Genomic DNA, 16493 nt, shown 5'->3' on the forward strand with positions numbered 1-16493 from the left:
TATGGTGAGGTGGAGCATGGAGGAAATAATAGCCTCTTACAATGGTGTATTTACACAGTAGGCTCACAGGAAAATTGGGTAAACTGATAATTACCCACGGATATTATTGGCTTTGGCAGAGTTAATAATAATTAGTACTTCTCCTTTTCCAGGCTACTTACAGGAGAGACCTTTTATAATCCGCAGAATACAAAGGACCCAAACCACCAAGAACTGCTTCCACGTGTGGCTTTGGAAAAAAACACACCAACTATTTCAGCTGGCAGGCTCCAAGGGTGAAAATCACACAAAAGACACTGGGGAGCCAGACTGAGAAATAATAATAACACTAGTAATAATAACAACAGTAACAATAATAATAATAATAATAAACTATTTTCTGTATTTGAAGAAAACCTTGTGTCAGAACTGCATTTTCCCCAGTCTATCTCATGCAGCCAAGCCAGAGATAAACCCAGCGCTGACACTTGACAGATTCGTGGGATGCTGGAAGCTGCCCTGCTGTTCCTCTCCCAGCGCTGGCGGCTCCTGGTTTGCTTTCTAGCTGTTGCTTTCTGTGGCATGCAGCACTTGCTCTTCCCAGAAAGCAGATATTACCAGTCACATCTCCTCCTTGCAGTGCCCGTGAGACAGCAGCTCTGCACCACGAGGTGCCTGGGGCTGCAGTGCCATGGCAGGGATGCTGTCACTGCAGTGCCATGGCAGGGATGCTGTCACCGCGGTGCCATGGCAGGGATGTTGTCACTGCAGTGCCATGGCAGGGATGCTGTCACCGCGGTGCCATGGCAGGGATGCTGTCACTGCAGTGCCATGGCAGGGATGCTGTCACCGCGGTGCCATGGCAGGGATGCTGTCACTGCTCCCTTCCTGCCCCAGCCTGCCCAGCAGCACTGAGGGGACCCTGCCCGCCCTCCTGCCCCAGCCTGCCCTGCTGCTGCCCCCAGGAGCTGCCTTTTCTGGGTCAGTGCCGCTGGACAGTTTGGGTTAAACAGGGTGAATTTGTGTTGAGGCTCGCTGGAAGAGGAGCGTGTGTGTGCCCCACCAGCCCATAGCCTCCTGCTCGCTGCTGCCGGGGAGGGGAGGTGTGGGGTGAGAGGGATCAGCCGGTGATAAGCACTCGGAATGGGTGTGTGTGATGGCCGTGTGAGCACACCTCCACAGCCGAGTGCTGCAGGGATGCAAGGAGGGCTCCCGATTTGGGCACTCCAGCCTCCATCCTGAGAGCAATTGCCTCCCCCAGTCCCCCATCTCCGGCTGAGCCCAAACCCAGCAGCTCTTAGGACATCCCTAAGGCACAGCTTTGCCTATCATCCTTCAGCTCCACCTCTCAGTCCCAGTTTTGGTTCCACCCAGCCCTGCCCAGCTGCAGTGCCCTGGCAGAGACCCTCAGTGCCATTCCCTCGCTGCCCTCTGCCCTGCTGTGACAGCCACATCCCTGGCATGTAGGATCTTGGCTGTGTCTGCTGCTATGGGCAGCCTTCAAATGCTCAGAAATCACCAGAGAAATCCCCCCCTGCCCCAAGCTGGCCCATAAATCACGGCATTATAAAAATAAAACTGTTTTGTGCGTGCATGCACATTTCAGGTTGCCTTTTAAACCTGAACTTGTTTCTCACACGTTGGCAGAAGAACAGAGGGGAGTTGGAGTCAAAAGGCAAGCTTGAAAAATAAACGCATACTTCTCTCTTGCTGCTCGTGAAGGGCTCCCAGAGGAAAACAGGGAAAAACAGGGCAGGAAGAGGCCCCAGAGGGGTCAGTGTGCCCATTCCCCAAAGCAAGGGCAAGCTTTTCCCTGCAGGCATCAGCCTGGTTTGTGCCCAGCAGCTAGGGTGGTGGGAGTGCCAACTTGGTGCCTACAGTCCCTCATTTCCATTGCCCTCCCAATCTCTCCCTTTCTCCCTTTTGCACCCAGTTTTCCCTCCTTTCTGGTGGTCCCATGTCCATCCCTTGTGTCTGTCCCGTGTCCCTGCAGGGCTGCAGCACTGCCCTGGTGCCACACCCTGCCTGGCTATGCCACGTGTGCTCTGCTCCTGCGAGCCATCCAAGGAAGAGACTGAAAACTGTGCTGTCTTAAGCCACAGTTTAACATAATTAGACATCCTGGCTTGAGGGCAGTAATTACTTTTATAATCCTTAAACATATCTAAAAAAAAAAAAGTAATTGCCTCCCAATTCAATACCTTTCAAAAAATCCTTTTAAACAGCGCTGCCTCCTTCAAACAAAACTCAGTCAACAGTAATTACAATAAATTATTCTGGGTTCTAAAAAACATATAGGAATTAATCTATATGTGCAAACTGCTAACCAGTTGTGTTTACCCTTCTCTCCTGCCAGCTTCCCAGCTCCCTGGCTGCAGCCCTGCCCTCGCTGGGCTCCCATCCCTGGGATCCAGCAAAGCCTCTGCCTGCCCTCAGCAGCCCCAGATCTGCACAAAGCTCGGGGTTTGGGCTGGACACAGCAGCAGCCAGCTGTGGCTGGCACTTTGCAGCCTTGGCTGCATTTCAGAGCCAAGCCATGGGCAGGCATAGCCAAAATTACCAACTTTTTAGGCATAATTTTCCTCTAACCTGTGAGGCAAAGGTGGCAAGAGTGCTGGCCAATGGATTTGATCCTCAGCTGGGAAAAATAAGGCATAATTCTGCTCAAGTCAAAGGCGAGATCATGATTCACAGCAGCTGAGAATCTGGCCAACAGTGTCAGCAGCACGACAATAACGTAATGTTTTCATTATGCATTGTTTTTTTCCAAATACTTAAAAAATTATCTAGGAATTACTCACACATCCAGTAATAGTTACCAGTCTTGGGTGTTTAGGCGAAGGTTTCTTGAGACAGGGATGGGATTGAAACAGCTTTAGCTATCGCCTCTCATGCTCTGTGCACTCCTCCTATCACTTCTGCTCTCCTCCTCCTCTGTGTACACAGTCCAGTAACCTCTTCCTGACAATCTCCAGATCCACAAAATTGCTCAGTTGGAATTTTGCAGTAAATAGAAAATTGCTTTGCTCCTTTCTCTCAGGACAGCACAGAAAATGAATCCAAATGAAAAAGCAAGTAGTGTGTATCTGGTAGACATAAACAGCACAAGAAAGGCAATTCTGTTTTCCAGCCCTGCTGCAGAGCAAATGACCTTGGAAATAATAAAAAGCCTGGGGCCTGAGCCTGCTGCAGAGCAGCATGAGCCTTTATTTGGGGAAAGGCTGGAAAGGAAAACCTGGAGGAATGGATATGTTGATGTGCAAGTCTCTACCAGCTGAAATGTCTTTGCTCGGGTCCACAGCTCACAGCAGGAGGAGGACAGAGCTCGTTAGTCCTTTCAACCTCACCTGGTGCTCCTGGGATGCTTTGCCCAAACCATCTCCCTGTCCTCTGCCAGCTGCCCACAGTGTGCCTTTCCCAGTCTGGAATGCCTTTCCCTGGCTGGACTAGTGGGATGATGGCACATGGCCAGGGGTGAGCCGCCCTCCCAACACAATTTTCAGTCATCCCTGCAAATATTTGCAAATGATGAAAGCCTGGTGAGAAGATCAGGGTAATTCATGGTTGTGGGAGGAAGGATAGGATAAATTTATAATTCTAATTACACATCAAACCAGTGCACCAAAACATGACCAAGTGGGAGGCATCTGTTGGGCCTCTGGCTCAGTCAGTGGCATCACCCGCATCCACTCAACTCCAAGAGCTCCATGGGTGCTCATGGAGAGGTCAGGAGAGAACTGAGCAGTGAGAATGAGGGTTGGGCCTGGGAGCAGTTTGTGTCAGAGGGAAAAGCTGCTTTTGCCTGTGGGGCTGCCAAGGGGATGGTTCCATTCAGAGCACACCCAGAGCCCGGCTCTGGCTGTGCTGGAGATCCTGCAGCACTGGCCAGGTCATTGTGTGCTGTGAGCCGTGTGCTCTTTGAGTCCCACATTTCTTCAGAAAGAAGGAAATAAATAAATAAATGATTTTTTTTTTTTTAAGTCCATGGAGGCAGCCAGCAGAAAATATGTGCTTAAAAAAATGGATTCCTGGATAAGAGCAAAAGGGCAGCGTGTGCAGCTCTGCTTGGCATGGCTCGCTGGGTGCGGGGACGCCGTGTCTGCCTGCACTGAGCAGAGCAGCAGCTCTGCAGGGACAGCAGGGGGGTCCCAGGACAGCCTCACCCCCTGCAACTCCCCCAGCGCTGCTTTGCCCACCCATTTATCCAGCACAGAGGGCTGAAAGCAATTTGTAATTCCAAGAAAGGCCTTTGAACTGTAATAATCCCAATATTTGCTCTGTTACTGTTCCTTTTTGGCCCCAGCTGCTCTCAGGCAGAGCAGGGTGTTGGATCTGCAGTGGTGAAGCCAAATGGAGGCCGGGCTGCTGGGACAGTTGAGCGAGTGCAGCTTGCCTGGCTGTGAGCAAACGACAGGCTTGGGTTTCACTGGGGATGGAAGGGGCAAAGCAGTTACCCCCAGGTCTGGAGGGCTGAGAAATGCCCTGGTGACCTATGCCTGTATCTCCCAGAGCAGCATCTCCCTAAATCTCAGAGCTTGTTAACTCAGATGCATTTTTATTTTGCAGCAAACTGTTTAATCTGAGCTTCAGAGGTGCAGCTTGCCCCCGCAGAAAGCAGTGAAACAACGAGGGGGGGAAAGGGAGAAGTAAATCCCACCTGTTTCCTGTTTTTATTTCCCCCACCCCCATCTTTCTGTATTTTCTTAGTGTTCCCTGGTTGTTTGGGAGCTCCTGCAACTTGTCCAGAAATACCTCTGTTAGTTCAGTGGCATTTTGGAGCCCAGGAATTTAAGGAGGGCTTAGAAATTCCTAACGCAACTTTCAACTGACTAAATGTGGGTGAAGGCAGCTCGCTGCTTTTTCAATCAGCATTTCTCTTTTGTGCCTCCCTTCCCCTCTCCTGACCTCTCCCTTCTCCCCCTCATGCCCAGGAGCTGTGGTACCCAGCTCATCTTCTCCTGCCCCATGTCCATGGACATTTGGTGCACATGTGTGGTGGTGGCAGTGAGATCCAAACATTCCCTCAGGCAAATCCTATGAGCAGCTCTGCACACTTCTGTATCTCTGACAGGGTTTTGGGGACAAAATTCCACTATATTGCACTGTAGTGGAGAAGTCCCTGAATGTGGGACTGCTCTGAAGACATCAGCTGGGAGATACAAGTTTCATCTGATATTCCCAGCGTTGCTGGGATGGTGTTTACTATCCATCATGTCATGAGAGCAGCACTCAGTTTGGGACAGGAATTTCCTAAGCTCTGCACGTCTCAGTCAGAAGCAGCCAAATCTCCCCGTCAGAAAGATTCCCTAAGAAAACAGTCAGGATGGAAAACCACACCATGAAAGCATGGATCACCCTCCCTGCACCAGCCATCTCTACCTTTGCTGCCAGGGTTAGCAACAGAGCCAGAAAAATGTTTGCGAGATGCTGCCCCGCTACCTAGAAACCCTTATACATCTCCGATATGATCTGTACCACTCGCCTCACAATACACCAATATATTTTAACTACAACCCGAAATGTTGCAAAAGAACCTTTTGAGTGAGTCTCTTTGGTGCAATACAGATACGTCAAGGCTGATTGTTATTGTACATGTCAGGGCTGTTGAAGTGCAGGATAAAGAAGGCCATTGTGCTCCCACGGAGGGGACAGCTCGGATGATTAATGACTGCTCCCTCAATTCTCCCAAGAAGAGATGGAAGTCGGATAAGGCCTCCGCTGGCGGTAGGGGCAGAGCACCAGAAGACATACCCAGAGTGGAAAAAAGAGCCCAGGGCTCCGCATGGAGGGGCAGGATCAATAGGCACAGCAGCCTGCCCGAGCGCCGGCAGCTCGCGGCTGCAGCGGGAGCGGTGAGCTGCTGCCTAACACTGGCGCTTGTGTTTGCTGCTCTCACCTCCCTTCCTAATCCAGGCTTTTTTCTCACTGCTTTTCTGCCTCTGAAAGTGGCTCTTGGGAAGGCAGATTGCTGCCCATTGAGTAAGGCAAATGGCAAAAATCAGGGAAATTGCAAATTGATCTTTGCCGAACACACACGGTGACTTTGTTACCCGCTTTTTGAGCCTCGGCGCGAATACCTCCCGGGCTAATTCTAAGGCGTGCCAAAGTAAATTACATTTAGTTTGCCTTAAATAAACAATGACTCTTCCAGGAAAGGTTTGTCTCTTCTGGGCACTTGCATCATTTATCATTGCTCCACTGTTTTGAGTTGGCTGCCCTTTTAGGGTGAGATGTCTCTTGGTTTTAGTGTGCGCACAACCATAGAGAGGACAAGGTCTTACCCCAAGAAAAATGTACTGAGAAGATGTCATTAAAGCTAATGAGAGTCCAGGCAGCTGCAGCTCATTAGAGAGTGCCTGGGGCCAATTGTAACTGAGACCTTTAAATATACATCATAGTCAAATAAACAACATCATATTCGATCTGCAAAGTCTCTATCAGTTCCTGCCCAGTCCTTATCGCCCAGCCTTACATTTTGCTGAGAAAATGTTCCCTGTTCAATAACAAACCCAGAAGCAAGTGAGACCATCACACTTAGGAGTGATGTGCTGAGAAATGGGCATAGAGGAGCGGGTCCCTTCTCCTGAAAGCTAAATTTGAAGTTCATTGATTACAAGGGTAGAAGACACTAAGGGCTCAAGCTCTCCACCCTGCCTGTAGGACAACATGGAAAACAAGTCGAAGAAACTGCAAAGATGCTGAAGACCAGCACATCCTAAACAGTGAGTGAGCAATTAGTTTTTCTCTGGTTCCTTTCTTTGGCTTCAGGACATGACTTTACCGTAAAAGAAAATGAGAGGTTTCTGACACTGCTTTACATTTGTTGTCGTTACGAAGCATTTAGTGAGGAATTACAGATTTACAAGCGTAGGGATTTCCTTCTCAATCAGCAGAGCTCCCAGAGGGGCTTCCCATCACCCCCCTTCCCCGCGGGCAGGAGCCCTGGGCTGCACCATGGGCAGCTGTGGCTTCCTCCTGTCCTCGCCCCACGTGTGATTATTAAGTTCTTATCGCAATAAGGAGTCACTGACACTGGGCTGCTTTCCAGGGAATGCTGCTCCCTTAATAGGCCATTATATCTCAGTAATAAGGGCTAAACTCTTCTGGGGGCATTTAATCATGAATTAAGTAAAATAACACCACCGGTCCTGACTTTCTCCCAGCCCTCACTAAGGGGGGTGATGCTGTCCATGGATCCTGTCCAGTGCTGGCTGCTGGGGCTGATGCAGGGTGTGCACAGCACTGCCAGAGGGGTGCAATGCCCCTCATGCTGTCAGGGCTGTGTCTGGGTGCCCATAAACAATGCAGATAATAAAACAAATGGGGACAGGCTGTGGCTGGGTTCATTGGCTCCAAGGCCTAGCTCCCACATGAGGTCTCTCCACCCTCACTCGACAAAGGACGTCTCCAGTTCCTGTCATGGGAACTGGGTGGCTCTCACTGTGGGTATCTGCCTGCTTTAGGGCACAGTGTCACAGGCAGGATTGTCCCTGTGACAGAAGTGTGAAGGCATCACGGACTCCCACCTTGGTGGGAACTGTTATATTTGGGTAGCTGAATCCCATCCTCTGTAGCTACACTATGAAGTAGGTGCTGTCCTGGGTGAATCAAACCCAGAATCCTAGGGGTGGCCTGGCTGCTGGCCACAGCTTGTCCAGAGAGGCTGAAGCCAAGCAACATCACTTCCAGGGTATCCAAATCTCGCAGCATCCCAGATGGGGCCATGCCCACCCTGTCACCCAGGAGGGGTCCCTGTCCCACACCACCACAAGTCATGCTTAGCAGAGTCAGGTTAGCAGAGCTGTGCTAAAACTTTCCCACTCCCTGGCACCATTTTGTTCATCACTGTGGACATGACCATAGGGACCTGCAAGAGCTGAGCTGAGCCAGGGCTTGTCACTGCCTGTCTGGGGCTGCTGTACCTACTGCATTTGCAGGAATCAAACCATGGGCCCATCTCTGCCCCATCAGGAGAGCTCTGGAGCCTGGGATGGGGGAACCTCCCACCCACCATGGGGACTTGCAATGTATTCTGCTACCATGGCTTGCAAGGTTATCTCATAGCACAGAGGTTTGTGAGGTGGCTTCCCACCATGGGAGCCTGCAAGGCAGACTGTGAGCTCTCACCCTCATCCTCTGGATGATGCTGAAACACAGGATTAGGGCACCAAGTGAGGGAGGGACATGAATGGCATCCCAGGGAAGGAGGATCTCCAGCACCAGTGCTGCCAGGGATGGAACATCAAGGGATGAAGCCAGGGCAGAGCAGCTCTATCCTGCCCAGAAAAAGGAGCAGTTTCCTGCTTGCTGTCCCCATGGGACCTGGTTTGCCACTGGGTTACCCTGAGCCCATAGGGACCTTGTCCAGATGTAGTCCCTGCTGCAGTCCCTGCTGCATCCAGCCTCACATACTGCAACAGCATCAGCAGAGCCAGGAGCCAGGGCAGGACACCCTCCTGGTGCCCTGCCCTGGGGCAGCAGAGCTGCCAGTGCTCCTGCAGCTGTGCCAGCTGAGACGGGCACATCTCTGTCCCCTGGCAGCAGGGACACTGAGGGTGCTGCTGCTGGTGTCACGTTGTGTTTCCAGCCCTCATCAGAGGTAGGGCCATGCTGGCCTGGCAGAGCCCTCCTGACACACGGCTGCTGTGAAATGGGGGACACAGAGCTTGAGCTTCACTTGGCTTCAAAGCCAGTCTGGTAACGGTGATGCAAACCTTCCACAGATGCCCCAGCACCTCCCCACACCAGGTATATTGATTTAATTTGCACCTGTGCATTTTTTGGCACAGCCTGACAAGCAGCGAGCCAGGAGTAAATTCAGTTAGGAGAATTCTGGCACAAAGCTGCCCCAGCTGAGCTAAGCCAGCATGAAACAACAGGAGTTCAGTGGGTTCAGCCTTATGTGCAGCCCAAGCTTTGGCTGTAGCTGCAGCCCTGCCCTGAGATGGCAGGAGAGAACAGGAGGTGTTTGGGGTGAAGAGTTTTGCTGTGGGTAATTTATGTCACCTCAGAGCAGCTCTTTGCTGATACTGACTGCCCAAGGAGGAGGCTCTGGATTACACCTGGCTGCCTCCTATCCTCCCTGCTCTACCAGCACCCTGGTGCCTCTTAGGGGTTCCCCCTTCTTCCCCCGCCAGGCCCTAAAGCATTTTGGAGCACGCCCTGGAGCCATCCCACTGCCGACCTCTGCTCAGGCAATGGGGACCTATGAGCAGGATGCTGATGCTCATACTTGCGGTTTTTTGCTCAGTTCCTTTCTAATTCGAATTTTCAATTGCTCATAACTTATGTCATTTGGGCTGGAATTTTCCAGACATGATCTTCCCTACAAAGGTGGCTCTTTCCTTTTCCTTTTATTTTCCTTTTTTTCTTTTTTTTTCAACCAAGGAAAAGCATTCAGCCAAATGGTCTGGCCATGGCCATTTTCCTTTTCTTTTCTTTTTTTTTTTTTTTTTTAGTAAACACAGACTTTTCTCATTATACATTAAAATTATAGTTACAGAGTCACCTTTCCTGCTGTGGTGTCAGTGGGGAGCAGCCCTCTGGCCGACCGTCAGGAGCTGGCGTGTGGAGGGGGATCCTGCCGTCCAACCCAGCTCAGCTTTCCTCAGCTCACCCAAACACTGACCCTCCCCAGGGCCCTCCAGGTGCCCCAGGAAACCTGAATTACGCCCCTTGAGGAAGACATTTTGCCCAAGAGCAGAGAAATATGTGTTCCTGCTTTAGTGTTTGTTTTCCTCCAGCAAGCTGGAGGCAGATTGGGTGGGGGCAGGCTGCTTCCAGCAGGAGCCTTGTGTGGGTTAAAGTTCAAAACCCTTTTCCTTCCAGATTTTCCAAAAGCACTGATTTCCAAGTAGGGCTAGGGAATATAAATTTGCAGGTATTTCTGACATGCTTATGCTGTTGCTCCCTGTCATGTCTGTTGTGAGGATCTGGGGGATGGTCCCCACCACTGAAGGATGCCATCCCCACATGGCTCAGGATGGCCGGCAGCGGGAACAGGCAGCACACACATCCAGCGCCGCGGCAGTTTTGCAGTTCCTCCCTTCCCTGTGGTAGCAAAGGGGTTAAAGCTGACAGGGTGAGTCCCAGGGGGCTGTTGGGGGGCCACGGCTGTTCAGAGCGGGGCGGAAGCCGCTCTCCCCCTCTCTCTGCTGCTCGCCATGATGTCACCTCCCTGCTGTCCCCAAGGAAGCATTAAACGAGCCCCTGCGCCAATGGGGCAGCGGGGCCAGGCCGTGCAGGTGGGCAGCACCTGGCAGGGGGTGCCCATGGCTGCAGCTGGCAGAGGAGCTCAGCCCACAGCACAGCCCCCTCCAGGGCCTCGTGCCACCTCCTGGCTGCTGAAATGCCTTGGAGAAGCCGGGGGTGAGAGGAGCCGCTCTGCTCCCCACGTCCCTTCTGACGCCTGATGGGAACCCGGAGCAGGCAAAGGCTGGAGAAAAATCCCCATTACGTTTTCCAGGGATTAATACGTCATCTGACAGTGCAGGGATCATCCAGGCTCTCTTTGGGGCAAGGTAGACCACAGAGCATCCCTGCTGTGCCTCCTCCATCCCCATCCCACCCTGACGGCAGATGTGAGTCCAGCTTGCACCCTCATGCAAGAGAGATCCCTTTCTGCGGCCCTTCTCCTTTGCAGAGAAGAAAGGCGTGCAAAGGAGGCTCCTATGTTTCTCCAATTAATGTAATTAAGAGAATTAAACTTTTGGAGAGAGTGAGTTTTTAATTTTCTTTTTATTTGATTAGGGAAATTCCCAGTGCACACTCTGTGCAAATGAAACCCAGGCTCCTTTCCATTGTTGGGCAGCCCCGGGAGAACACGTTACCTTTCAATCTCGCACTCTAATGTGTTTAGAGTTAAAATCCCCCCGCCCCAGGCGAGCAAAGGAAGGATCCCAGAGCCTTGATTAAAGCACGGCTTCCTGAGCAAGGATGTGCATGTGGAGCTGCTGGGCTTGCACTGTACCCTGCACAACCAGACCATGAGCACCAAGAGATGCCACGACATCCACAACATTCCAGTTTTCTGGTGGTCAGTCCAGGGTCATGCAATAAAAGCCAGGGAAAAGCAGGGCAGCCCTGGGATGGAGTGGCTGGTCCCCACATTTCACTAGAGGTCTGTCCTGGCCAGCTTGCCCATGTGAATTCCAGTGCCGTGGCCCCATCAGGTGGTTTAGCACATAATACTGAAAAGCAATTATTTTTGGCAGCCTGAATATTAAAACCTCTTCTCCGCAAGACTGTATTTAGCTATCAAGGTAACTGAAAAATAAAACATGAGTAAAAGTCTTTGTACGATCCTGCCATGAGGCCTCGGGTACTTATATTATCCCACAAGCATTCCAAAATTACAAGCCAGCTCCCCAAAATGAAATAGGCTTAAAAATCAATAAGAATAAAGAAATACATTATGACTTTTAATTTTTCTTCAGCTTTCTGAGCATTTTGGGCACACAGGGGACATGTTAGACATTAATGAAAGCTGCTTTTCTCATCTAAACACAATTTCAGGTGGTCGTAACTTTGAAAACCATGGAGACATCACTGGATCTGCGGCAGGTACAGATCTGGACAGGGAAGAGAAATCCAAAAACTGGGGCAAAGTGGCTCCTTTAGCACCACTGGGGCTTCCCACAGTTTCTTGTAGCGGGAAGTGTGTCTACAAAGAGCCAAACCTGCTCTTTTTTCATTTTTTCCCCCCAAAAAAATCTGCTGACCCAAAGTCTGGCTTTCTGGTCGCTCCCATTTAGCATAATGGATTGGAGCTGGAGCTCCAGGAGCGCCGTCTGGGGTGGGAGGAAACCGCAGGGCGGCTCTGGGGCGGCGCAGGGCCCTCGTGGCTGGGCTGACACGAGCACAGGTGGCCCAAGAGCGGGCTGGAGGTGAGGCTTGGGTTTCCCAGCATTTGGCTCCTCTCCAGTACAAACGCTCGCGCTCCGTGGCAGAAGATGAACGGGGTTATCTGGATTTAGCAGGAGGCGTTGCCTTCCTTTTCGCCTCCAACGGAGGAGTGGGAACGGCTCCCTGCGGTCAGGAGGAAAACTTGGAGCTTTAAAGCCCATCAGGTTTCTGGGCTCACAACGAGCTCTTCTGATCATATCTTTTTTTTTTGATTAGGTGAAATATTTTTCTCTGTTAATCTCTAATTCCTCCAGATTTCCCAGGGGCCATCCAGAGGAGAGAAGCTGAAGAGGGGAGGAGGGAGAGGCTGGGCAATGTCATGGTTGGGAAAATGGCACAGGATAAGATTTATGGATGCTTTTCCAGATCCTCAGCTCTGTAAGTAACCATAAAGGCAGTGACTTGCTTATGACAATCCACAGGTATCCTCAACATGTGATTTTGGAGAAGAAAAGCACCCACAGGCATCACCCAGGGACCAGCTGCCCATCACCACAGCGCTGGCAAACATCCACTTTGGGAGGACAGCGAGCATTTTTGGCTGCAGCAGCAACGACGCCATAAAACACCAGGAACTGCTGCTTGCAGGCTTCTCCCATCGCTGCTCGGAGCATCTGTGGAAGGGAAAACTTCCCAGCGTAACATCCACAACCTCTTAAGTAAATAGTCTTTAATGTTGCACTAAAGGCTTGTAGCCTTAATATGTAAAATCTGTTTAGCTTTTTTTAATTCTTGGATCGCGCTGTGGAAAGCACTCCAGAAGTTGCCTGTTGGCTTTTTTCCCCCCGCCTTTGGTCTCGGCGGGGCTGCGGTCGCGGCCGCCCTCCCGCAGCAGCCCCGGGCACGGAGCTGGTGGGGATGCCCTGAAGATGCCCTGAAGATGGCAGCAGGGCCATGGGCACCGCGCAGCCCGGCGGCCACGGCGGGGACACAGCGCTCCGCCAAGCCCTGCTCCAAGCAAATATTTTCGCTTTTGAGAAGAAAGAAAGAAAGAAAAAAAAAAAAAAAAGAAAAGGGTGGGGAGCTCTTTTGTAACAAATGCTGGAGCGCTCTCCACAGCTGCAACTTTCTGCCACATCAGGATGGAGCAAATGACACCCGCTCGCTGCAATCTGCCGGGATGCTGAAAGGCTCTTCAGTCCCTCGCAGCTGGGTCCTGCTCGCTGAGTGGCAGCTGAGCCTTTCTAACGAGGCACGGAGGGTGGGGTGGGTTTCCCCGACTGCTCTGGGTGCTGCCGGCTCCAGGCTGAGGGAGTTATTTTAGGGTTTCTTCCTTTCCTTGTGCTTGTAGCCATCGATCGGAATGTAGGCTCATTTCTGGTCTCTGGCTGTTCCACTGATGGCATGAAGGCAAGTGTGAGATGGAGCCAGTACCCATTTTGGCTCCTGATGGGGCTGTGTGTGTTCTGGTGCACTGACTGGGTCTGCTGGGTGCTGTGGAAATAGGTAAATAAAAGAAAAAGCAATCTTTCCCCCGTCTCGAATTGGGGAGGCTGAAGAGCCATCAGTAAATGACAGACTGGCTGGGAGAGGCACAAACAAACACAAGGGGAGAGCACCAGGAGGAAGAGGAGGAGGAGATCAGGGTGCTGTACCTGTGTTTTTGTTTAGACTGGGAAGCTGCAGCTGAGCTTGTCTCCTGCCCAAATTGGGAAAGCTCGGGAGAAACCAGCCCTGCCAGGAATGGGGATGTGGAGGTTGGGGTGAGGGACTGTGGCAGGGCAGGCAGGAGGAGAGTGGCAGCAACTATGGGGAAAATACCCAACCTCAGCCATGGGGCTGCAGGGCAATAGCAGGGTTTGACCCACCACAGTGGAAAAGCCAGTGTGGGAAGGTGGCAGTGAAGGCAAGGAACGTGGTGAGTCTGAGCAGTAGGGTTGAAATTGCCATTCAGCAGTGCTCTGGCCTTCATCTCCTTCTTGCAGCTGAGGGACCTTCCCCATGGCCAGAATCACTCAGAGGATGTGCAGACAGAGCAGCTCCTGGGGCAGGCTGGCCCCAGAGATGGGGTCCACTTCTGTGTAGAAGCACTGGTCAGGAGACAAAGGAGCCTTTGGGCTCACAAATCTCAAGGTGAGGACCCTGGGTGGTGTCAATGGCCCTAGAGCTGGCTGATGGAGTGGGGCTGGATGCAGGGATGTGAGGGAAGGGGATGGGTCCTGGGACCTAAACATCCATGTCTGGGAGGACAGTAGCTGTACAAAGAGAGCTCTGTGTGCCGCCAGGCAGGACAGAGCCCGCAGACAGACGGGGAGGAGGAGGTTGAGCTCATGTAAACACTGTGAAGGTGGGAGATGTGGGACGGAGGCACGGAGCACACACTGGCAGGCGGCCACAGACAGCTCCGGATGTCAGTGCACAGCACGAGGGGCTCAGAGGAGAAGGCAGTGGGGCAGCACGTCTGGCAGGGGTGGGAGGCGGGCTGGTGGCAGTGTTGCTGCAATGGAAGAACATGGAGATGTTCTTCCACCACACCCAGCACCAGTACATTTGAGCAATTGTGCCTCTGGTTCAGCTCCAGCCCAGGATATATGATGTCTTTCCTAACCCTACTACAGAGGAGAGGCTTGTGAGTTGTCACTGTGCCTCATGCTGGCAGCAAGTGCCACAGTGAGAGCTCCTGAGAGCACAGGGGCCTGCAGTCCCCTCTGTAGAGATGGGGCCCAGCAGCAGCGCACCCATCTGTCCTGCCAGCCTCACCCATGTCCCTCCAGCCACTGGCAGAGTCCAAGCAGCTCTATGCTCTTGCTCAGACAAGACCTTTCTGTGCAGGTACAGCTATGATGACATCCTTGGTGCCTGCCCTGGTGTCAGCATCCCTGGGGCCCCTGTGAGTCAGCACCCAGTCCCCTGTGCCTGGAGCGCTGCCAGCCCCTGAGCAATGATTTCCAGTGCATGTGGCCAGGTTGTGTGTCAGGAGGATTAATGACAGAGGCTTCCCAGGACTTTGAGATCTGGGTCTAATTTAAAACCAAAACAAAACTTAGAATTTTAGGAGCAGGGGAGTTGCTGTCCTGGGGCAAGCCTGGGATGCAGCTCGTCGCATATCTGATCTTGCAGAAACATGTGCCAGGACCTTCAGAGAAGGTACAAGCAAACACCTGGTACACAGGAAAAACCCAGCCTCCCAGGGGTGCTTTCTTCTTTGTCTTTTGCTATTAGTCATTAGCTTATGCTCCGAAGCACATGGCCTTATCTTCCCTCCAGGCATCGTCCTTTTATCTACCTTGACTCATGGAGCTACAGAATCTTCTATTAGCTGCGTAAATGTCAGATCTTCTTTAAAATCTTACAAAACTCTCTGCCTCGCTGTATCTTACGGCAGTGAGTACCACACATAAATCATGTGCTGGTGTAAAAATGAGTTTCTTATCAGTTTTTAGCTCTTTGGATTTCACCGTCCGTCCCAGCAGAGCTTTCACTGTTGCATGAGGGATGGACACTGGATGAGGAGTGAGCTGGATGCCAAGATGAACCCTGGTCTTGCCTGACTTTTTCTGGTAAAGGGCTTAAAGCTGGTGACTGGGAGAGTTTGACATCAAAACTCCTCTGCAAAAAGTCTTCAGCAACTTTCTGGCTGGGAAGAGGGGCTGGCAGAGGAGCAGCTCTGCATGCCAGAGGGATGGGAAGTTCAGGCTGAAGATGTCTCCCAAGGCAAAGGCTTGGGGTTGTGCCAGGTTGTGGGAGGTGGAGGTTTGGGAAAGGGCTGCAGGGCTTAGCCAAGGACCAAAGGAAATGTGGAACAGGGGAAGTTTGTCTTGATTTAATTTGACACTTAAACTGAAAGAGTGTGATTTGTAGCTGTGCACATTTAAAAAGCTCCTCGAGATAGGGAAGTGGAGGCAATAGCAGGTTTGGATGCCAGATCAGATAAGACCCTGTGGGTAATGCCTCTACCTTACTCATTTTTATTCAGATTTATCTCCACGCTCCTTAAAAAACCCAATTGCTTGAAATTCTCCACTGCTGACTCTATTTCCAATATCTCCTTAACTGTGAGGCACCTGAACCTGATGTGACATTCACTGTTGTGTTGCCTTAGCCTGGGGCAGCTCTGCCTGGCCCTGCCTTCACGTGCCCAAAGGCAGTTTGGTGTCTTGGTCTCTGCTGAACACCAAGCTCTGTGTTGTGATGGATTTGAGCAGCTTGGACTGGAGACTTGATGGGACAGAGTCCCAGAGGTGATGGAAGGAGGTCCTGGAGGTCCTTGCTGTGTGCAAAATCCCAGTTGTTAGATGGTCCAGATGTGTCCTGATATGGGGGCTGGTCCTTGCAGAAGGTGGAGGGAACAGTCTTGGAAGGACCTTTGAAGGTTTTGCTCACCAGGCCCCGTTGCTTGTGCAGCAGAGACCAGAGCAGATGCCTCAGGGCTCTCAGATCTGCACAGAGGCTTTGCTGGGAAGAAGGGAAGCAGGCACAGCCTGGGCATGTGGAGGCACCACCAAGGAATGTGCCCACACCCTGCACAGGGCACATCATGGGCTGCTGGCAGGAGAGCCCCGCAGGGAGCCATTCCAGCTCCTGAGCTGGGCCCTCTGCAGGTAGCTGGAGTAGCTGGTGGAGCACACAGAGCCATGGAAGCGCTGGCCAGGATGAATGTGTTTGGCACT

The sequence above is a fragment of the Ammospiza nelsoni genome, chromosome 10 (genome assembly GCF_027579445.1).
Source record: "Ammospiza nelsoni isolate bAmmNel1 chromosome 10, bAmmNel1.pri, whole genome shotgun sequence".
Classification (NCBI taxonomy): domain Eukaryota; kingdom Metazoa; phylum Chordata; class Aves; order Passeriformes; family Passerellidae; genus Ammospiza; species Ammospiza nelsoni.